This window comes from Canis lupus, chromosome 8 (assembly GCF_003254725.2).
Source record: "Canis lupus dingo isolate Sandy chromosome 8, ASM325472v2, whole genome shotgun sequence".
In the NCBI taxonomy this organism is placed as follows: domain Eukaryota; kingdom Metazoa; phylum Chordata; class Mammalia; order Carnivora; family Canidae; genus Canis; species Canis lupus.
Genome location: NC_064250.1, coordinates 40,378,827 through 40,402,641, shown reverse-complemented (window position 1 = coordinate 40,402,641; position 23,815 = coordinate 40,378,827). Strand labels below are relative to the sequence as shown.

General features: G+C 42.2%; 1 long non-coding RNA gene across 1 annotated transcript; it reads right to left on the bottom strand.

Annotated features, from left to right (window-relative positions):
• Nucleotides 1–801: 801 nt before the first annotated feature.
• Nucleotides 802–23,077, bottom strand: LOC112657445 (uncharacterized). Its single transcript, XR_003135023.3, has 3 exons — nt 22,958–23,077; nt 2,634–2,748; nt 802–1,386 (listed from the first exon to the last, which is right to left on the bottom strand). It is a non-coding gene; the product is annotated as an uncharacterized LOC112657445 (long non-coding RNA).
• Nucleotides 23,078–23,815: the final 738 nt, after the last annotated feature.

Sequence of the window (23,815 nt, the reverse complement as noted above, 5' to 3'; positions counted from 1 at the left end):
GACCCCCCCTCGCTCTTGTGCATGGCCTTATGACAGACTCCCGTAATGTGAACTAACATCAACAAAGACCTGACTACATATGCATCCTGCTTACCCTGTCTTTCCACTTGGGCACATCCTTTGCAGAAGGCTTTCCCAGTACTAGGGCACCTTTCCCTGAGTGTGGACATAGATGTTCCCTCTGAGGTCTGGCTTTTGTCTGAGGACATCGTCTTGGGAAAGAACAGTTATTCAAGATGTTTCTCTTTCTCTCCTATGCCAACGGAGAAATTTGGACTTCAGCCGGGGAGAGACGTCCCCTGTAAAATTCATCTGGATTCTAGATTGAATAGGAAGCCCAGTACCTGTGGGAAATTTACACACTGTAATTTGAGCATTCAGACAGGCGGACAGACAGACACAAAACACACACACACAAATGTGAGTGTATGTGTTGGCATGCATGTGTATATGTATGTGAATTACAATCACATATACATACATGTGAATATGTATGTGAATTAAAATCATCTCCAACATAGTGTTTTCTTTCTTGGAATGGAATAATAATTATGTTGATTGACTGCACACTGCATCTGAAGCCACATGGTAAGTATAAATAAGCCGGTGGGATTTCTTGAGTTTCCCCTTGGTTGAGTCCCAAAGCAAAGAGGAGCCGTGTGGATTAGAGACACTCATAAAATAAATTCTGCGAAGCAAGTCAATGAACTGTCAGCTCAGTCTCATTAACTTTGGGGAGACCCCAAATGAGGCTTTATTTCTAACATATCTGATTGCAGGAAAAGTAGAAACTGCCAATTGCCAATGCCTCCTTAAAGCCTCTTGTTGCCACTCACTTGCTGCCCACTGAATCCTGACTCTGGCTTCCGCAGAGGAGCCGAGTGACCCCAGACTTGTGGATGAGTTTTCTTCTGGGCTCCTGGGTTTCTTCCCGAGTGCCCTCCTGTCCTCCAGTGTGCATGGAAGTGCCTTCCTCTTGTCTCTCTCTGTTGTTCTACTAAGAGCCTTGAGATAGTACCTGTCCCGTCTACTGGGAAGATAGATCCCAAGGTTTTCTACAGTGTGCTTTTGTGCCCGGTGGCAGGAGAGAGGGGAGAGCCGTGCAAGAACGCCTTTCCTTTGTCCAGTGCTTCAAGTCTGGTGGAGTCGGAAATCCCACACAGTCCTGTGACATGCCGGCAGTGTTCTTTATTCAGAAATGTGAAAAATGGGGCTCAGGGAGGCGGAGGGATTTGCTCAGGGTCGCAGAGCAGAGCCAGAATTGTCAGCCAGCTCCTCTGTTTCCCACTCTGGCACTGTTGGCCTGGTACCCGAGCTGCTTCTCAATGACCAGTTGTCAGTAGGTGTATGATGAGCTTTTAAGATGAAATGAGCTCTCCTACAGCCCTGTGGAAATAACAGAAGTATCAGACACATTTCTTGCCCCAAGTTGTATGTGGTTTACTTGAGTGCTTCTGTCTGTCTGTATGGGGCACTCTGCTAGGTTAAACAAAAGCACAACCCTTGCCGTTAGGACCTTACAGGCAAAAGGAAGTCAGTATCAGTACTCTGTTCCCTTGCAAGTTTCTCCCAAAGAACCCAGTTGGGACCTGTTTTCCTTTGTTCACTGGTTCTACATAAACAGACCTAGGGAGACCTCTGGCCTCTCATGGGAGGAGCTTGAAGAGAATGGTGAGATGTTCTTCACCAACCACTACCGTCTCTTCCTTCCCCCTTCCATTCTCTCCCTCTGATCAGGCACCTGTAGCCAGGCCACCCTTGGTTAGCCAGGGAGACGACAGAAGAAGCAGGTTGGGGCTGGTGTGTGGTTCAGAGTTATCTGGAGCACCCCCACTGCCTCCCTGGCTGTTGATAACCTTGATTTCAATGGTGAGAAAGGAGGGGTTTGGGTTGGGGGCTGGTGATGAGAAGGAAAGGAGAGGTGGTAAAAAGGTCTAGCATCTGTTCCTTGTTCATTCCTTTGAACTGGGCTTGACTCAGAAATGGGAAATGAGATCAAAAATGGAAAAGCTGTCTTTGTGACACATGGGCTAGGGGTGAAGCCAGGAGTTCACAGAAGGTTATGAAACCCTGAGGCTCTGGGCCCCACAGCACTGCGAGGGCACCAGAAACAGAATGTGGCCGATGTTGGGCAGTAAGACAATCTCCCTGATTCTGCACAGGACCCTGCACCAACCCACTCCCCAGGACCAGCAGAGAAGTCAGTCCCTTATCCAAGTAGGGCATCCTGTGATGAACATGGGCAGTAGTGGCTGTGGTGGGGGACACAGTGTGGTTGTAGCTATGAGCAGGCAGGGACAGGAGCCTAAAAAAGAGCAAGGCAGAAGCCAGGAATTCCAAAGCGGACAGACTGCCCTGTGGCATCCACATGCATCCCCTAGGAAAATGGTGATGGTAACCAAGACTCAGCCAGGTGGGGGCCGTGGAATCATTGCAACTTGATCCAGGTGACATTTGGAGCACAAGGACCAAGAGATTTTGTTACAATGGATGAGCTCTCTGGACCCAAACCGTATACAAATAGATACTGTTAGGTACAAAGTCTCGTCCATACTAGAATTTTCTAGCTTTTCTTCCTTGTTTTATCTATCTCTTTCACATTCCTCTAGCCTAATTAATATAGGCGGTCTTACCTCTTCTGTTCACAAAACAAGATCTTTTTTCTTCTTGATTTTTGTCAGCTCTCTCCGCCATGGAGGTCTGACTTACTCCAGGAAATCTCCAGTTGCCTGAAGCAGGAGTCACCCCCTGGACAGAAAATCAATTGATCAAAACTTCCATGAATGGTTCACTCTCTGAAGTTGGTCTCAAAGACCTGCCATCTGACTCTGACCCTGTCAACAGGTGACCAGAGGCAAGTTGCTTACCTTCTTTGGGATACGGTAGTCTTTGCCTGTGAAATAAAATGATCTCCCCGAGGCAATGAGGGAGTACCTCTCTGTAAGCATCAGGTGCTGTGTACGTGTTCCTGGTGGTAACTGTTATTTCCATAGGACACATCCACATCCTCTCAACAGGTTCCAACCTGCTGACCTCCGCACTCATCTCTCTGCCTCCTCTCCCAGGGCCTGGATCCTATTATGGCATTTTACTCCTGCAGGAATCCCTATTCTCCATTAGGTCATTCTCATCAGCATCAAACACATGCTATAATAGCTCCCAGCATAGAGAAAAGTTATCCTCTCTTGACCTTGCATTTCTCTTCTGCTACTGCCTCATTTCTCAGCTCCTCTTTACAGTAAAAGGTTTCAAAACACTCTCCCTACTTCTTCCATTTCCTCTTGAGATAGCCCCAAACAGGCTTTTATCCTCACTACTCCACAAAACCAGCCCAGTTAAGGTCCCCAGTGACCTCACTGCTGCAAATCCAGCGGTTCAGTCCCGTCCTTCTCTCCTCCCTCCTGGCAGTGTGTCATACAGGTCACCCCTACTTCTCACAACCTTCTGCTCCTAGGACACCACCCTTCTGGTTTTCCTCACACCTTGGGTGCTTGCCCCACCTCTTCCAGATTTCTAAGTATGGCCTGCCTCAGAGAGCACTGCTGTTTCCTAATTATGTTCATTCTCCAGGAAATCTCCAGTCTCGTGGCTTTAAATCACTTCTGTCCGCAGTCAGTTCCTGATATGCGTCTCCAGAGCTGTGCATCTGACTACCTGCTCACATCCCCGTATCTCACCTTCTCTTGCTCCACATCCACGCCACCGGTTAGTCCTGCCAGTGTATCTTCAAGTAGATTTAGTATTCAATTTCTTCTCACCTCCCAGCCATAATGATCTCTCTCATCAACTGGGACAGTAGATTCCTAATGGTTCCTGCATCTCTACGAGCCTTCCTGTAGCGCATTACTTATGTGACAGCAAGAGTTATCTTTTTAAAATCCGTTTAAACTGTAAATCTTAATACATCATTCTCCTGCTCAAAATTCTCCAATAGCTTCCTGTAAAAACGTAAAAGCCTTCAGGCCTTTCGTGGTCCACCTCTCACCGTATCTTTGACCTCATCTCCAACCACTCTCCGTCTCCATCACTCTGCTCCAACCACACTGGCTGACTCGCTGTTCTTAGCGTATGCTGAGTGTGCCCCCCAGCTTGGGGCCACTACCTGTGGTTCCCCGAGAGTAGATGGCCCATTTTAACAGTTCTCTATTGCTGCAGTCGTAACAAATCACCACAAATTTAGCAGCATAAAACCACCCCACTCAGGACGCCTGGGTGGCTCAGTGGTTGAGTGTCTGCCTTTGGCTCAGGACGTGATCCTGGAGTTCTGGGATCGAGTCCCACCTCGGGCTCCCTGCACGGAGCCTGCTTCTCCCTCTGCCTGTGTCTCTGCCTCTCTCTGTGTGTCTCTCATGAATAAATAAATAAAATCTTAAAAAAAAAAAACCCACTCATTATGTCTCATTTCTGTAGGTCAGAAGTTGGGCATGGAGTCATTCTGTAGGTCAGAAGTTAGGCCAGGTTCTCTGCTCAGGCTCTCCCAAAGTTGAAATCAAGGTGTTCGTTGCTCGGCTCTTATCCGGAGGTTCTGGGAAAGAATCTGCTTCCATGCTCACTGGATTGGTGAAAGAATTCAGCTGCTTGTGGCTGTGGGACTAAGGTCCCCATTCCTCTGCCTCTGAGCATCCAGAGGCAGCCCGCGGTCCTTCTGTGTGGCCCGTCCAACTTCAAGCCAGTGACACTATGTGCTGACTCCTCCTACTTTGAATCGTCCGACTTTCTCTTCTGCTCCTGCTTTTTGCTGTGAAGGACTCAGGTGATGACGTTAGACTGACCTTCATATTCCTGGATAATCTACTATTTTTTTTTAAAGATTTTATTTATTTATTCATAAGACACACACACGCACACACACACACACACACACACACACACACACACACACCGAGGCAGAGACACAGGCAGAGGGAGAAGCAGGCTCCATGCAGGGAGCCCAACGTGGGACTCGATCCCGAGTCTCCAGGACCACACCCTGAGCTGAAGGCGGCGCTAAACCGCTGAGCCACCTGGGGATCCCCAATAATCTGCTATTTTAAGGTCAACTAATTGGTAGCCTTCCTTAGTCCCTTTGCTGTGTTACACAACATAGTAACATAGTCATGAGAAGGACACCAGGGATCAGTCCATGGGGACCAAAATTCTGCCTGCCATGCCTGTTCTTTCTACTTAGCCATTTGGCCATGTCATCTATGTCACTGGCTTCCCCATCTAAACAGAGACCCCCTCTTTGGCCCTCCCCTCTAATTCCTCTTCCCGCTTGCTTTTCATCATAGCACTTATCAATGCCTATATTTTGTTAGTTTGTCATCCATTTCTCTTCACTAGATTGCCAGCTGCATTATGGTTGGGACTTTGTTTTATCTACTATCTATCCAGCAGCTAGAAACGTGCCTAGAACATGGTAAATAAATACTTGTTCAATAAATGTAAAGAAATGAATGACACTTTGCCTCCTCAATAATCCAGATTGGCTCCCTTAAGTGTTTGGATACCTTCTACCAATTCTGCTGTTCTAAGAATCCCTTTGGCAATGCTGAATCTTGCAGTTGAAGAACTTTTGGGTTTTGGTGAATGCTTAAAACATTCTAAGGGCAAAAAAGACAGTTGAGGTGGTGTGCTTTTTAACCTACAGCTCTGATGAAAGAAGTATCACATTCCTTTATTTTCTCTAATTAACTCGAAGTTGTTTGAAGCTCTATGCTCTCAGTTGGTAGGAAACATCAAGTCCTTATTATTCATGGATAATTCAAAAATGAAATAGATACTTTCCTTAGGGGCTTACTGTTTAGTAAATTTGATTAGATGTATTAATGATACATCATTTTTATATGTCTTCAGTATACAAATGTGTTAAGTGATAAATAGGAGATACTGAAAACATGCTTTGGGATTATGTGGTGGGGAGAGATAGTGAGCATAGAAATTAATTCTGGGGACTGGGCAATGGAGTTGGGATTGCATATAAACCAGTTCTTGCTGGATAGGCAGCTAGTGATAGAGAAGGAAGGCAGAGTAGGGGAGGAAGGTGAGAGCAGGTTAAAAGAAGGAGAGACAAGGTTGTGCAAAATGGGAACTGGGAGTGATGGAAAAGAGCAAAATGGGGCAATAGAAAAGAAACAGTCCAAACACAAACCCTACCTCCAAATCAATTTCAGGTTGTAGATTGTAGACCTTAACATTAGTAGCCAAAAATAAAACTTCTATAAGGTAATATAGGACCTCTAGATGGGAAAAAGCTCTCAAAACAGGACCAAAACATATAATCATAAAAGAAAAGTGACAAATTGGCCTTCATTGGAATTAAAATCTCTGCTCATCAAAAATGTCACTAAGAGAGTTAAAGGGCAAGCAAGCTGGTGGATGAAAATATTTGCAGCACATATAGCAAGGAACTTGTAGCCAGAATGTATAAATAACTTCCATAGGACCACAAGAAAATACTAGACAAACAGAATGGAAAAATGGACAAGTGATGTGAATAGGCATTTTATAAAAGAGAATGTTTGAATAAATAATAAACATATAAAAAGTTTAATTAGCTATGGGAAATGTAAATTAAAACCACAATGGGATAACACTTCATACTAACTCAAAAAGGCTAAAACCTAAAACTGCTAATATTAAGTTTTAGGAAGGATATGGAGCAATCCAAATTCTTTTTTATTTTTAAGGATTTTATTTATTTTATTTATTTATTTGTGAGAGACACAGAGAGAGGCAGAGACATAGGTAGAGGGAGAAGCAGGTTCCCTGCAGGGAGCCCGATATGGGACTCGATCCCAGGACTCTGGGATCATGACCTGAGCCAAAGGCAGATGCTCAACCACTAAGCTACCCAGGTGCCTGAGCACTCCAAATTCTTATACATTGCTGGTAGGAATGGAAATTGGCAGTTTAGAAAATTGAACATTACATACTTATATTAAAAATACACATACCTTATGATCCAGCAATTCCACTTTTATGTATATATCCAGCAGAAATATACACATTTGAGTACCAAGAACTGTGTACAAGCATTATTTATAGTGCCTCAAATTTAAAAGAACTCTAATATTCACCAACCTTAGAATGGATAAATGAATACTGTGTATTCATTTGATGGAATGCTAGACATTCAAGAAAATGAACAAAATATAGCCACACATAGCAACATGAATAAACAATATAATACTGAATGAAAAGAAGCTGAAAATGTTAAATATATGATACCATTTAAGTTAGTTCAAAACAAATTGTAATATGATATTCAGGGAAAATGTATATGTGATAAAACTATAAAAAACCAAATGGAATGATTACAATAAAAGTCAAAATAATAGTTTCCTTTATGGAGGTGGTAAGCATGGGGATTAGGAGGGACTTCTGAATGTCATCTCTTTAATCTAGGTGGTAATCACACGGGGCTTCACTGTGTGGGAAATTACTAAGCTACACAATTTCAATTTCAGTTCTTTTTGTATGTATTATAGCTCACTACCAAAAATAATAAAAGAAATAAGCCTAGAAATATAGATTTAGAAAAGACTATTCTAAATCAATCAATCAATCAATCAATCAGTCAATATCTGGAATGGTAGGCTTGGCCTGGATTTTATTCTATAGGATAGGGAGCAATGGAAGTGCTCATTTATTAGGCAGGAAGATGACTTTTTTGCCTACTCAATAACACTAACTGAAATGCAAATAAAAGAAAATGTTTTTCTATAATACCACCATTTTTATGTCTAAGTTGGTTTTTTTTTACCATCTTTGCGAGGTGAGTAGATCTAGATTGTTTTAATTTTCAATACTTTTCAAAAAGAAATAGAACATAGCATGTTCCATGTCACTAACACGTCTTCGCAATAATTTTTATTGACTTTTTAATATTCACTTGAATGGATTTACCTTAATTTACTTAACATTCTTTTATTATTGCTTTAAATTCATTCTGACATTTCATTATTATAAGCAATACTTTGTAGACATCGTTTCCCCATTAAATGGTTGCCTTAGAACATGTTCTCAGAAATATTATTTTAAGGTAAAAAATTATGAATATTTTAATGAATATTGATATTTACTGATTATTTTCCAGAAGAATTTTTAGTAGTTCATATTGCCAACCACTGTGTGTGAGTGAAATCATTCATTTAGTCATTCAGCAAATATTTAATGAGCACCTACTGTATTCTGGCATTATCTCTGCTGTCAGAGAGTTTAATGTCAAAAGAGGAAGACAAAAATTGACTACACTGGGATGCTGGGGAAGGTCCCCATGAAGACCAGGTCCACAGAGCCCATTAGTTATGAAATGTGTCATGACTGTGTTTTAAAAGATGTGAAAGTCCACTGATGGTTTTTGAGCACCAAAAAAATGATGTGATTAGAATATGAATAGAATAAATATGATATGAATAGAGTGGAGCTCTAAAAAGATTCATTTGGTCATCAGTTGTAGAGAGACTAGCTAGGAAGTAACTGATGCCAGAGAGAATTGTGTGAAGCTTTGGAGTAAAAAGAAGTGAGGGTTCCTGAACTAGGAAAGACCTAGGGCAAAGAGAGAAGAGGAGAGATGTAAGTTGCTCTAACACTATTTAACAAGTTAGGAGATAATGCATAAACCATGTAAAATGTCAAAGTACGAACACAAAGTATAATCGGACCATTAGGGTTGACAATTCCACACTGCAGATGGCTGAATGACCTTTTGGGTCTAGTTATGACACATGTCTCTCCTACTCCATGTCATATACAACCTGATGGTTAGACAATCCTGTGGCCCAATGAATGTGGATATGGGAACCCAATGCCTATATTCCTAATTTTTGTGTATTTAAAAACATGCCCCAAATGATACTTGAAGGTAGCTTTTTGCATCCCATATAAATTGTGATTCTCCCAGGATGATGCTGGCCTTATACCATAATAGATTCTGGCTGTCTGTTACATTTGTTCTTGCAACACCATTACAATTTATTACTGAAAATGAACACAAGTGACATCAAAATGCTCCCCAACAGCTTTTACCAGCTCTCTTCATAAATCAAGGGACCATAAATCAGGCCGATGTTAACCATCCGAGTTGAAGCTGCATCTCTAGGTCTGAGCCCAGAGCCCACACTGATGTGTGGCTGGGAACCACATATGCTCATCTTCTCTGCCTGAGCATATGGGACAGCACTAACCAAGAATTACAGACTTGGGATCCTAAAATCCCACAAAATTAATGAATTGTAAAGTTTTTACAGAGGTTGGGGAAATGGAGGAAGTGTAACTTAATGGCTAGGTTTAGCAACCCTGTCTGTTCTGCTTCTTTTTATGGGCAATGGGCATTGAGATGCATTCAGGCCAACACTGTCCTAGCACTTGTGCATCTCTGTGGGGATCGCATGTGTCAGTGCTAAAAGCTTCCAAACCATCACAGTGAGATTTTGAATGTTCAGGAAACTTTAGCTCAATTTTAATAATTTAATGTCTTGTAAAACCAGAAGAAGCCAGTCCTGAAAAACTGAGATTGTTAAGAGAAATAACTATCTCTGTTTTCTGCTATTCCTTGCTGCCTGTTATTTTCTCTCATCTCTTCTTCACCTGTCTTTACATAATTTATGATTTTCTTGTTTTCCTCAGTGTTTTCTTTCTAATCTATAAAACCAACACTTATTTTCTTTCTTGTTTGCCTCTTGGAACCTTGCAAACTCAGTCAAAAATCTTCTAGGACGGGGCAGCCCGGTGGCACAGTGGTTTAGCGCCGCCTGCAGCCCAGGGCCTGATCCTGGAGACCCGGGATAGAGTCCCACGTTGGGCTCCCTGCGTGGAGCCTGCTTCTCCCTCTGCCGCTCGCTTGCTCTGTATCTCTCATGAGTAAATAAAATAAAATCTTAAAAAAAATCTTCTAGGACAATATATCCTGTCATTTATTAAGAACTAACTATGTTCTGGCATCATGCTTGTTCTTTATATATATTATTTCTGTGATATTTTCACCATCGTTTACCTAAGACAGTGGAAATTCAGGCTGCTTAAATAGTAAGAAGTTTACAAATTGGGAGTGCCTTTTAGGTATCAACATCTCTGACTCTAAAACTTGTTTTTATTTCTGTGTTCATTTTCTACCTCTCATCAAGAACTTAACAAAATCATCTGAATCCAGTTTTGCTCCCTTGAGGATCTGGAAAGTTTGAGGCTTTATCAAAGTTATTTGCACATCTGCTCTTCTCATGACAGCTCCTGCCCTCAGGAGGGGTTAATGGCTTGCTGGGTTTCAAGCTGCAACTTTCCTGGACTCAAAGGTCTGGCTGAGGTTTTTCGGAGATGAAGGAAAATTCTCATTTGCTCCAGGCTGCAGAATTTGAGCAGTTTTGCTGCTTAGTCTGGAGCTTGTCCTGAAGCTGAAGAACCTCACTAGCTCTGTCCCCAACTGATAAATCTTGCTGTCATTATGTCTGTCACTGACCACATCTCACATTCCCTGGGCTGTCCCCTGAAGAAGAATTGCCTTTCCAGGTGACTGTTTCGGCCTGAATCACTGCTGCATACATCATCCAGGCAAATCAGATCAGGTGAATTCATTGCACATGTTGGGGAGTGATTTCACCAGATAAAATACTTAATGTGCCATAGTTGATCTAGCACTCACTCACCAGAGCGACCTCTCTGAGAGTGGTTTCCTTGCTCATTAGGAAAAGGGAGGGCTTAGTGGAGGAACAGGGAACTTCTGTGATGTTATTGTTGAGTCTACTAAGGAGAGATCCTAATATAATGCTGCGTTAAAAAAAAAAACTTATCTTTTTTAATGATAGCTTTCAAACAGACTCAAAAGTAGAGAAAATAATAAAACGAAGCTTCTTATGCCCATAAATCATATGATAATAAATGATAATATAATAATTATCAAGATATTGTACCATGAAAAACTTAAAACAATGCTCGAAACTTCAGAGATCAAATCACACACACAAAAAAATGAAAAAACAATGACTAGGTTGGTGTGTCTTATACAATGGAGTATAGCTGATTAAAAATTCCTATTCACATTTGTATTTTCTTCTGCTCATTGAAATACCGTGGAAAGTAATTCCCCAATCATCTGTTATTACCCTAGAAACTTTCATATAAAAACAAGCATGTATATGTATATTAAAAATTTTGTTACATTTGCTTCATTTATTCCTAAAAGCCTACTTTTGGGGCTCAGAAATAGGATATCAGCTTACAGGCCTCATAAGTGCCTGAGAAGATAAGTAACAAGAGTCAAACTCAAACTTCCTGTTGCTTTTTTTTCAACAAATAGATACCTATTCATTTGTTTAAAAATGTTTACTAAGTGCTCACTATATGCTAGACTCTGCCAGGTCTTGGGAATATAAATGACAAAAAGAAAAAGGCAGGGGTGCTTTGATGGCTCAGTTGGTTAAACATCTGTTTTTGGCTCAGGTTGTGATCTCGTGGTCCTGGGATCAAGTCCTGTGTCGGGCTCCCTGCTCAGCAGACAGTCTGCTTCTCCCTCTCCCTCTCCCTCTGTGCATGCTCTCTTTCAAACAAACAAATAAAATCTTAAAAAAAAAAAAAAAAAGAAAAGAAAAGAAAAAGGCAGCATGGTGTTGGAAGGAGCATTGGCTCTGTCACATACTAGATGCTTAACATGGTCATGAACAATATTAATAACAATAAAACTATAGTTATTACTTACTATCAGGATAGGATCCTGCCCTTAAGAAGCTTTCAACTTCATTGAGTGAAGCAGACATTCAAAATACTAGGTACATCAAGGTTATAAACACTGGGATGAAATTACCTCTGGGGCTCAGTGGGGAAAATAAAGAGGGAATTAATTGTATCTAGGATGGGTGATAATTGAACCGATGCAGTACAGACATAGTAGTTGCCCTCCAGATGGGGGCTAGATGGGTACAGGTTGTAGGGATAGAATGGCAATCCAGTGGAGGGAAGAGCCTGAGTAAATGCACAGTTGTGAAAAGGCATGGAGAGTTCATGGCACTCCACGTAGGCACCATCAGAGCATGGGGAGGTAGACATCATTTTTAAAAAATATTTTATTTATTTATTTGAGAGAAAGAGAAAGCATGAGCAGGGGGAGGGGCAGAGGGAGAGGGAGAAGCAGACTCTGCTGAACAGGGAGCCCAACACAGGACTCAATCCCAAGACTCTGAGATCATGACCTGAGCCATAGGCAGTTGCCCAACAGACTGAGCCACCCAGGTTCCCCAGGGAAGTAGATATCATAAATAACCTTTTATGCCTTTGAACTGTATCCTGTGAACAGTGGGGAGCCAGTGAAGAATTTCAAACAAAGGAGTTTCAGGATTATGTCTGGGAGCTGTGGGTGATGTGGGTGTCCATAGTACCTAGAATAGCAGAAGCTAGAAATTGAAAAAAAATAAGTTAAATAAATATTACATCTCCATAAGGTTTGAGAGATTCCTATTGTAAAAGCTGAAAAGTACTAGTAATAAGAGCCATAAGGATAATGCCTTGTCACTGCATGTGGCAGGTGCTTTCCCATTGATCTCGCCTATAACCAGAGTTCAGTGCTTGCTCCCCTTCTGAACTCCTGTGTCTTGTGAAGTCTGTCATGATCTCTCACCCCAGACACCAAAGCTGGACCCTTAGGGTCAGCCTTGACTCCTTCTTCAGAGTACCTGTGGCTTCCTGTCCCATCAAAGATCTAGCAAAGCACTAAATCCTACCGATTTTATCACCTAAGTGTTCCTCATATCTAGTCCTTCCTTTTTCACCCCTGCTACAGTCTTAGCACGGGCCTTTATCATCTCTCACCTGGATTAATACCTACTAATGAGAGGGCCTGCCTCCCTGCCCCTGCATGCCCTGATCCAATCCCGTGACTCCTTTGTAATTCTTCACTGGCTCCCCACTGTTCACAGGATACAGTTTGTATGATGTGACCTCCTGTCAGTCATGGTGCCAAGTGGGAGTGCCATGAACTCTCCATGCCTTTCCGCCTCTTTGTTGACTCTAATGTGGATACCAGTGTAACCTCGTTTGAGCAGGGGCCCTGATGGTCCAGTCTCAAAACATGATCATGATCAAAAAACATAGTCCATCAACTAAAAAGAAATTTCCGAATAACTGTTTTTTTTTTTTTTAATTGCTATTCTTGGGATATTTTAAAGGGACTCATCCTGAGAAACATTTCTCTTTTTTACAACCCTTTTCTCTTCCATCCATTTCCCTTGCAGGCTGCAAATACCCGCCATCTCTCTTCAGAGCCATCCATGCTTAGCCCTCCCCAGGCCCTGGCTCTCATCCCTCCGGTCCTTCCCTTCCTCCCGCTACCTCGGTTCTGTGCTGCAGAAGGCCACAGGACGCAGGGCCAGCGCAGGCAGCAATTGATCAGACCAAGCCAGCTACCTCTTTAGTGAGCAGAGGGAGCGCAGGCTGGAAATGTAGACAGTTACAATTTGGGTTTCATTACACAAAGATGAATAAGCCATCTGTGATGATGGACACCTCGCCACCCACTGATGTGTATGTCATAATCATTTCATGTTTATTTTTGTTGTCGGCAACTTTCATCTGTGGATGGCAATGCCGATGTGATAATGAGCCAGGAAAGCTTGCTTACTGGGAGAGGGCTTGAGGGCAGCTTGTGTTAGGGGAACTGCCTCTGCCAGGAAGCTGGGACTGTCTGCTCTCCTCGGAATTCACGCTCCAGGCGGCTTTTGGCTGGCATCACCTGGGGCATTTTAAGGAGGAGTTTTGGAACCGGCCTTCATGAGGGTAAACAATGGTAAGGCAGCCAGGCCTGAGCCAGCAGACTGCTTTGGCTTTGGGCGGGGGGCCTCTTTGCTCTGGTCAGTGTCACTGTCTCCTGGCCTGCTAGCCACACATGCACAGCGCCCTCAACATTCCCCCTTTGTGACTTAGCCTGGCTCCTTCCCTAACTGCTTGCTCCAGGAGCTCCAGGGCCTTCCAGCGTTTATATCATGTTAGTTTTGGGTACTGTTTGCTTATCTGGGCTTCGACTTCTCTGCTACTGCTATCTGCATTCTGAAGGGCCTTGCTTCTGGCCTGACTGCTTAGGTATCTGAGAGAATTTAGCAGCAGGAGGTGATGAGTCAATTAAGGACATGCTGAGGGAAGGGATTAAATGGACCACGTTGGGCCAGAGAGGAGATAATTTAGGGGCGACTTATAGACTGTGGTTTTTGACCTTGGTGGCACACTGGAGTTACCTAGAGAGTTAAGAGAAAATAAAAGATAAAAAAAGATGCTTGAGTAGCAAACCAGTTGAGCTGAAATCTTTGGGATTGGGGCTTGTGGAGGCCAGCCTCCAGGATTGCCCACAGTGATCCTTCCCCTGGGAATTCCCTCCTATAGCAGGTGGGCAGGACTTTGTGACTTTCTTCTAATGAAAGTAAGTGACTTGCAGACCAGGTCAGAAGAGACACAGTGGCATTGCCTTCTGGCTCTCTCAGATCACTTGAATTGGGGAAAGCCAAAGTGTCATGTTATGAGTAGCCACATGGAAGGCCCACAGGTGAGGGCCTTGGGCCAATGGTCATGTGACTGAATTTGGAAGTATGTTCTCCTTCCCCAGCTAAGCCCCAGGTGACTGTAGCCCCAGCTGACACCTCAATTGGGGTATCATGAGAGATGCTAAACCAGAACCATTTGGCTAAGATGGTCCAGATTTCAGACCTACAGAAACTGTGAGATAATATATTTATGATTTTTAAGCCACTAAGTGTGGGGTCATTTGCTATATAGCAAAAGATAACACAGGGCTCGAGTATCTGCAGTTTTTTACAAGTGTCCCAGGTGACTCGGAAGTGTAGCCAGTGGTATTAAGGATTGAATGAGAGGAGCCTGGGAGGCACTGGGAGTTGTGAAAGGGAATGGACCAAGGAAAGAGATCTGGTTCCTACTGAGCCAGGAGCTGAGGCAGGAGCCTGCTTGCCGGTCTTTTGTACCTGGATGTACCTTCTGCTCCAGTGGCTGATAAGTGCTCATCGGAAGTAGTGCTGATTACTTGCTCACTAGGGATGTTATGTGCATCAACATCTAGCACTCAATAAATGTTTGCTGGGGAATCCTGAGGTAAGAGTTGTTTTGCAGAGAGGAGGCTGGCCTAAGCCATGCAGCCCTACTGGGGCTTTTCCCTTCAATCCTCAGAGATTTGGGGGACTAGGGTGTTGAGCTATTCTTTCTGGCCACTCTATGTCACCACTTAACCATGACTATTAATCCTGAAGCCCTTTCCCCTTGCTACCCACAATGTGCTGATGTGATCCACAGGGTGCCAGGTGTGTCTGGGCTCCAAGTAACTAAACATACACTGCCTAACCCTGTCCGTCTTTAACCCTGGGAAGAAAATCTGCCTTGCATTAAAGGTGGTTCTGGAATGAAGTTTAGAGAACAACTAACCTGCAAAAAGTGAGAAAGCACATCTCCAGTTGGAACTTTACAGGAGAGTTTTATTATTATCATCAAAACTGCATGGTATTCATCATGCTTCAGCCACAAAGACCATTTGTAAAAGAAACACATCCTAATTGAATAATCTTTACTGATTCCAAAATGAAAAACAGCAAAACAAAACTCAAACCCAGCTCTCAATTTATGTTTAGTGAGGATTACATAAAGTTAATATCTTGTGGAAATAGCTCAGTAAGTTTAATTACTCAGCAGTGGTGTCCTATAAATCTGGAAATAAATAGCTAAGTCAATTAGCTGCTCTTGCTTGGTTCATATTACCTTCACCTCCTGTGATGGCTTCTGAGAAAGTGTCTTTAGTGACCCAAAGCTGTTGTGTCATAGTGCTCAAGCACACAGAGACACTCCTAGGTCTTTGAAAGGTGGCGACAGTCATAGGGAGACACCTTGTTCCTTCAATAACCCCCCATCACTGTAAGTCAGAGGGAGCAATGAAGCCAAGTGCAGCCAGGCAACCAAGGGCAAGGACTAAATGAGAAGTGGAAATCAATGAGGTGCAGACAATACACTCATGAGGTCAGGGAGACATTTATTCCCCGCTCCCACTTTGTCTCTGCCCTGCAAATCTGGATACTATTTAAAAATGTGTGTTTGCAGCAAGGGTTATGATGACATTCACAAAATAGAAAAGTTTTTTACTATGGGAAAACATGAAGAAGAAAGTAAAAATCACATGCAATCCCACTACCCATAGATAAGTACTTTTAATGTTTGGAAAACTTTCTAGTCTTTTAAAGAGACATATATAATATATTTTTAATCTGCATACTTTCCTTTCTTGCTTTTTTTAAAAGATTTTATTTATTTACTAGAGAGAGCTCTATAGAGAAAACATGAGTGGGGGAGGGGGAGGAGGACAGGGAGAAGCAGACTTCCTGCTGAGCAGGGGGCCCGAAGGTGGGGGCAGGTCCCCATCCCAGGACCCTGGGATCATGATCTGAGCTGAAGGCAGATGCCTAACTGACTGAGCCACCCAGGCGCCCCTCCTTCCTTGCTTTTTAATTTAGAATTATGTCATGAATATTTGAAAAGTCATTTAATGGATGGTTAGCGTTCTTTTGTAAAGTGGAATCACTAGTTAATTAACCAGGTTTCTATTTATTAGATATACAGGTTGCTGTTTTTAATTTTTGCTATACAAATACTACATCTACATGTTTTATTTTACACAAATCTTTGTCCTTTTCACTGATAATTTTCTTAAGATAAATTCCAAGAAGTGGACATTCCTGAACCAGAGAAGTACACATTTTTGTCCCTTTAGGCATATTATTAAAATTACTACATTTCTAGATACAGTGTGGCCACGTTCGGTTGTGCAGTTGGAACACTGCACAAAGATGCCCCACTGACAAGATGAGTTAGTGCTGAAATCCAGTTTGCATTTCCCTTGCCCAGCCTGGCACCCTGCAAGTGGGGCACCATATAGTAAAAAGAATGCTTTTTACCTTGCCCCCAAATTCCACCGCTTGTTATACCGTTCACCTACAGGGGCCCTGCATGATCAAAGGGGACTTGTCTTTTCACCTTCTCTGCCTATGTGGGTGTCTTTTTGTAAATTATGCATGGGTGCTATATGTGTTAGCTAGAGCCTGACTTAACAGTATGATTTTTTTTAAGTTGGCAAATCGATAGGCAAAAATTGTTATCTCATTCAAATTTATAATGGATGTCTCTTTCAGTGGTTTGGGTTGCCAAAAGCCTCCCTTCATACCACCTCCACTATTATCTTGCATCTTCTTATCAAATCACTTTCAAGTAATATAGTTCTCTGGTCACAAAATTCTCCAAATTGGGCTGCTAATCTTCTCTTAGTTACTGCGATCCTAACTCTAAGGAAGTACTTTTCTGTTATTTATCTGGGCAGAGATGGATTTGCCGTGAAGCTAATGTAGCTGAAGCTTTAGGGTCCCTTCCAAGGCTCTGGACCTAATTTGCTATTTAGCAGTTTTTTTTATGGACATCCAAATTGTATAACCATCAGACACTGCAAAATATAAACTCACCCTGCATAGGGACCACTGCTCTCATATATTCCCAGCCTCAAATTTCATTTGAATGTCTGTTAGCAGTAACTGGGATCTTTAGAAGCCATGGATATAGGAAACTGCTACTTAAAAATATTTCCTTCAGACTAGTATGTCCTTTTAGTACTTCTGTACTTTTTCCAGTTACTCCCTTAGAATTATGATCATCGCTTCTGTCCATCACGTTTTTTTTTTTTAATAGCTTTTTAAAAATAACTTTTGGCTTGTTTGTCCTTTGGCTGCCTACTCAACTCTACTAATCTTTAGCCCTATATTCCCAGCCACACACATCCTACTTTTTTCTAGGATTGCCAAGCCATCTCTAGTTAACAAAGTTGTCAGTACCCTCTGATTATATTCATGCTGACTTCAATCCTCTTGGCAACCACAGATAACCCCCAGGTCTACTTATATATATGAACATTGCCAGACTGAATTTTTGTGAGACATCTGTTCACATTTCAGTGATGCTGCATGATCTAACTTCGTTTTGTAACCACAACCAGGGATTTGAATTTAAGTTAGTTAGGCAAACTGACTAACTTGTTTTTACCTCTCCTTAGCTTAGGCAAATTAGGTAAATTTTGATTTGGTTTTTACATCTGTAAAATAGAGGTAATGATAATATCTACCTTACCAAATTTTCTAAGAAATAATGAAGTGACATATATAAAATATTTAGAACAGAGCCTGTGACTTGTGTAGTTGTTATAATAATTATTACCATTGTTTTGAAAGTAACAATGGCTAGAATTGCCATTTTGGAAGAGGATAAATTAAGATCTGTTTTGTTCATTGCTATATCCCATGTCTAGAATAGTGCCTGGCTCTTAAAATATACTCAACAAGTTTTAGTTTTTAAAATGAGTGAAAGAATGATGTATATAGATCCAGACCTTGCTGCATTTGAGTTGAAACACCCCAAAGAAATTGAAGTTTGGTTCAAGAAACTGAAGCAGTAGATGACTGATACAGCAGTTTATGATTTAATCAGGGATACTCAAACCTCAAGTGGAGAAATCAATAACAAAGACATGATTTGCTTAAAGGAATTTGGCTGTTTCCTCTAGACCCAGGAAACCACTGCTGAACAGTTCATGGTGGCAGTTAAACTGGCAAGCAATCTTATGCTGAAACCCAACCAGCTGGGGAAAGTGAGAAGGAGTTGGGGGTGGGGGATCATTCAGATTGGTGCTCTCAGAGGGCCTGCTTTCAAACAGAGCTTCTGAGCCTCAAATCCCCAGAATCTGGGCCCACTGATTCTAAGTGAGTGTAAATGTTGTCTGAAAGCCCCCTTAAAATTATAGGAACGCTTCGGAAAATATGCATTATTCTGGGGATGCCAGGACTTGGACAATTCTTAAATAGTTCCAAGACTCAGAAAGGGTAAAGAATCATTTGAGCTTCTGCTTAACATCAGGAAACTAGAGGGAGAAGGTAGAGGGTCCAGAGTGGCTCCTGCAATGAACATGAAAGACGAGGCAGCAACATTCTGTGTGACACCTTCCATTTTCTCTGTCCTTCAGATAGGGAGAAAAAAAGGCTGTTTTTCAGACCATATCGTGCCATTCTCTCCGATTGGCACCTTTGGGTGCTCACCAAATACTAGCAAATCTTGTTATTCTTTCTGAGCCCTCAACTTGATGATTGGCTTCTGCACAGGGTTTAGAGCAGACAGCATGCATGTCCTAAACGCATCTAGCTGGCAAACAAGGAAAAGTGTCTAGAGTAAGCATCTATGACTGGAGGAAAAGAGTGGATATGTATTCATGTTTGTCTCATGTCATAGCAGGAAGATGTCTACGTTCTCCTTTCCCTCATTTGTTTCACCATAGGAGATCTGGAAGGAGAAATTTCATGCAAAGACATTGAATGAAGGAAGGGGGTTCTCATGAGGGACAGTCATTGACTTTGATGTGAAAGTTATGAAACTCTCCCCTGGTCATCAGGATGGATTTTGATGGCAATGAAATAAGGCAATCTCTTTAGGGCCAAGAGATATCATTCAGCTTTAAATGCAAGCTCACAGACTCCCAAACTGCTGTTTTAATATTTTTTAAAAATATTTTATTTATTTATTCATGAGAGACACAGAGAAAGAGAGAGAGGCAGAGACACAGGCAAAGGGAGAAGCAGGCTCCACACAGGGAGCCCGATGTGGGACTCGATCTTGGGACCGCAGGATCACGCCCTGAGCCGAAGGTAGGCACTTAACCACTGGGCCACCCAGGCATCCCAAACAGTTGTTTTATATCCTGAAAGGTGAAGGGGCAGAGAGGAGGAAACAGATGTAGGAGGAAAGGCAAGCTCTGCCTTGACTGGGTGAATTTTCCTCTCTGTAGGGAAAGTAGTCAAACTTATTCTTCCTCCTGGGTTCTGCAGACACAGCCATCACTGGGGACCTCTCACACACAAGTCTTGCACTGTGGGGAATACCCTCCATTCCCTAGGTAAGCCACTTCCCAGCAGCCCCTGGCTCACTGGTGGTCTACCCCGTGGTGTACTGGAGCTGGCTGACACTTCCCCGTGAAGTTGATTTTGCATATCCATCCCTGACTGTATGTTCAGGAACTTCTGATTGATAACTGGAAATTGGTCATAATTGGAGTATTTATACTCAGGTGCTTAATAGCCACGTATGGCTTTATTTTGGACAAAACACTTCCATCATTGCAGAAATTGCATTGGACAGTGTTGATTTGGATAGACAGTGCCATAAGAAGTTTAAACCAGTAGGAATCTGATATGAAAAAAGAAGGAGAGCCCTAATTCTATTTTATTTTTTAAAGATTTTATTTATTTATTTGACACAGAGAGAGAGAGCACAGGTAGGCAGAGTGTCAGGCAGACGGAGAGGGAGAAGCAGGCTCCTCACTGAGCCTAATGTGGGGCTCAATTCTAGGACCCTGGAATCATGACTAGAGCTGAAGGTAGACGCTTAATGGATTGAGCCACCCAGGTGCCCTGAGAGCCCTAATTCTAAATAAATGCCAATGTATATTAAATTAAAATCTTGAAGTTCAGTTTGTATGAGCTATATAACATTTCACAAGTAAGATGTCATCATGGAGCCCCTAGAGAGGGACAAGAGACAAGATTGTACCATCTTGTTGCCTCTGGTCATAACATCACAGAAAACAGATTTCTTGGTAAATGTCACACACATTTGTGAATTTTGATATGTGTGCTCTCAACTTTGTCACTTCCTTTTAAATTATCACTAGAGTTTTGACACTGTCACCCATCAACTTTTGCTAATCTGCCTAGAGGTCAAAGTTGGGATACAGGGCTGAGAAGAGGAAGCTGAGGAGTCTCAGAAGGCAGCTTCTAGGCCCAGGGCCATTGAAATTTGGTAGTTTCAATAGAGCTCATATTTTATGGGCACTAGGAAAAATCTCTGTGAAACTCCAGACATTTTTCTAAGTTATGGAAATTTGGGGGGTTAATAGGCTTGTTTGGGGATCTTGACTTTCTACCACCCTGATTGTTTCATTCATTAATCTAGTGAGTGAATTCTTACACTGTAGGCTGTGGGTTTCCGCCAGTCAGGAGTAAGAGGAATCGATATTCATGTTTCAATGTATGTGTATGAATGAGTATATATTTTGATCTGATCGCCAGTTTTGAGATCTGAGCAATGGGCCATGCCTGGGTAATACCCTGGAGCTATCGCCATCAGCATTACTGTGCAGCATTTGGAGCCTTCTGTTGACAGAGTCCTTGAGTGAGAAACAGCTTTGGTCTTAGAAGTGGTCTTCTGAGCACAACCCATCAAGTCCAGTGCTCGAGGGCCCTGTGTGTGTTGTGACATATCTTTATAACCTGCAGCACAGACAGCAGTGAGGCAGTTTTGCTGATGTATGTAGGCTTAATGGTCTCTATATTGTCATCCTGAGTTATGAAGCTTTTCCAAGGCTGATGGTGGTGCAATGCCTGATGGCAGAGGAAGAAGTTGAGGAGGGGAAATGGAAGGAGCTCCAATGGTAAATCAGGGAGGCCACCCCAGACATGGGAGAGCCAGACTTGGCCTGGAAAGGCAGTGTTTCCCCCTGGTACACATGGAAGTCTTCCAAGGAAGATCATCAAACCATTGAGAGCAAGAAGGGAATGACCCAAGAATCACATGAAAGTTGACGGTGAATGGGAGGTGGTATATTTTTTTTTTTTTTGGGAGGGGGATGCAAATGCAGAATGATCAATTTGCCTGGATTTCTAGACACCACCCACTTTCTTCTATGTTTATATTTTGGAAGCTCAATACTTTTCTCTGCCTTTTTAAGGAATATATAAAGAGAACACAGTCACTCTTGGAGAAGATCAAAAATAAATTAGACTATATTGTTTGAAAAAAATTTTTTTTTCTTGTTTAGTTTTAAAGAGAGAATGTCTGTCATTATCTGCCTGGAGGGAGCTTTGGGAACACATCTCAGTCAGGTTCCTCCTGGTTCCTACTAAACCTGGTATCAGACCGGAATTAATGCCTGACACTATATGTAACATAGAAAAACTTGGAACCTGAGTCAGAAGACCTGATTCTGTTTTAAAGTCCTTTTTATGGGTCTCTGATTCTTGAGCCTATTGTCCAGATTCCTTTTTGGGATCTTTTACCCACTCTCCTCTCATTTCCATTGGGAAATAGTAAGATTTCTATTCCGTATTTCTATTTTTGCTACATTTTTAATCTTGCCACATGGACTCTCTGGATGTTTGGGTCCAGATCCTCAGCTGGAATCTCCAGTTGCTCCACTTATTGTCTGCTTTCAGAACTATTAGAAAAAGGACCCTGCATTTGCTATGGACATAAACTTAGGCAATATCTCTGTAGGCTACTATTTTGGAAACACCATGGGGAAGAAAATGACCTTACCTCAAAAGTTACTTTAGTCCTTAGTAGAATATTTTATGACCCTATTTGTGGGCATCAATCTATGAAGAATATGAAAGCTGCAAGGCTCAACTCTATTCTTAAGTAGCTTAAATTTTAGTTAAATATGTAAAACTGGAACACATGAAAAAGTAAATGATACAAATAATAATTATATTAATTAATTCAAGTAAGTGATACAAGTACTAATTGCCTACTGCATGCCAGGTGATTTACATCTATCATTTTACACTTTGAAATTACCCTACAAACACTATGATCATCTGCATTTAACAGATGAGCACCCTGAGTCAGAGAAGGTAAGGAACTTTCCACAGCTCACTCACTAAATAGAGGTGGAACCAGGGCCCATGTTCAAAGCCAGAGCTCTCCCCTCTGAAATATATTACCTTATATTTGTTTTATTTAGGATAGATTATTGCCATGCATAGTACTGATGCTTAGTAAAAAGATTTATAAGTAATTCTGAAAGAAGGAAAGTTTTATGACATGGCTGGTTAAAGAAGACTGGGTAGAGGAGGACTGATTTTATCTAAGATCTGAAGAAAGAGTAGAAGGAGTTAAGAAGAGGAAAGAGAGACTAACCTACCTGCAGGGGGACTGGCTTGAGACCCAGCATCCTGGAGTGGACTAGAAGGATACACTTGAAGGTAAAGCTCAGTTTCTTTTCATTTCCAGCCAAGAGGTTCCTCAGAGCTGCAGAAGTTCTGTGGCAGAATAAAATTATGACTGTTATCCCAGTGGTTGGGTTACCTCTCAATGCCAAGGCCTGCTCCTGGAAGGATCTTTCTAGTTGGTTGTCCTCCATGACCATACTCTACATGAGTACAAAGGTTTTGGAAGTCTGGCAGTGTTGGCAGCCTACTTTCTGTTGGTGCAAGTTCTGGGGCCTGAGAATTGCCTTAAGGGTTGAACAACTTCTAGGTTTATGGTTTCTTTGGCTTTACCAAAAACATTTTAGATTTAGTCTCTCTGTATGCTTCTGATCCAGAGCCAAAGATCTTAACTACACAGAGCTCTTAAGCTTATCACAGCCAAGGGCCTGTGCTCTGATGTCTCCCAGGTTGTCAGCTTAATAAGTTTGGGGTACTACTTGTAATTCTGTCCCATAATCCAGTCTTGTCCACTTTCATCTTCACAACCACCTCAAGAGGTAGTACTATTATTACCCTGATTGCACACAGGATGAAACTGATTCTTACAGAAGACACCAAATTGAAGAGATCATCAGGATTCTCCTTTCTTTCTAGGTTGGACCAGAACCTGATACACAAATTCTCTAGGGCTTCCCCAGTTATAGTCCACATTGCAGTTCCTTCTGTCATTTTTTCCTCGGCAAATCTTTTGCTTGTGAAGTATCTCTTATGGCATCCTTCTGTCTCTAATCTGCAAAACCACAGAAACCCAGCCAGTGGGCATCAGGCTGTCTGACTCATGGGTTCTCCTT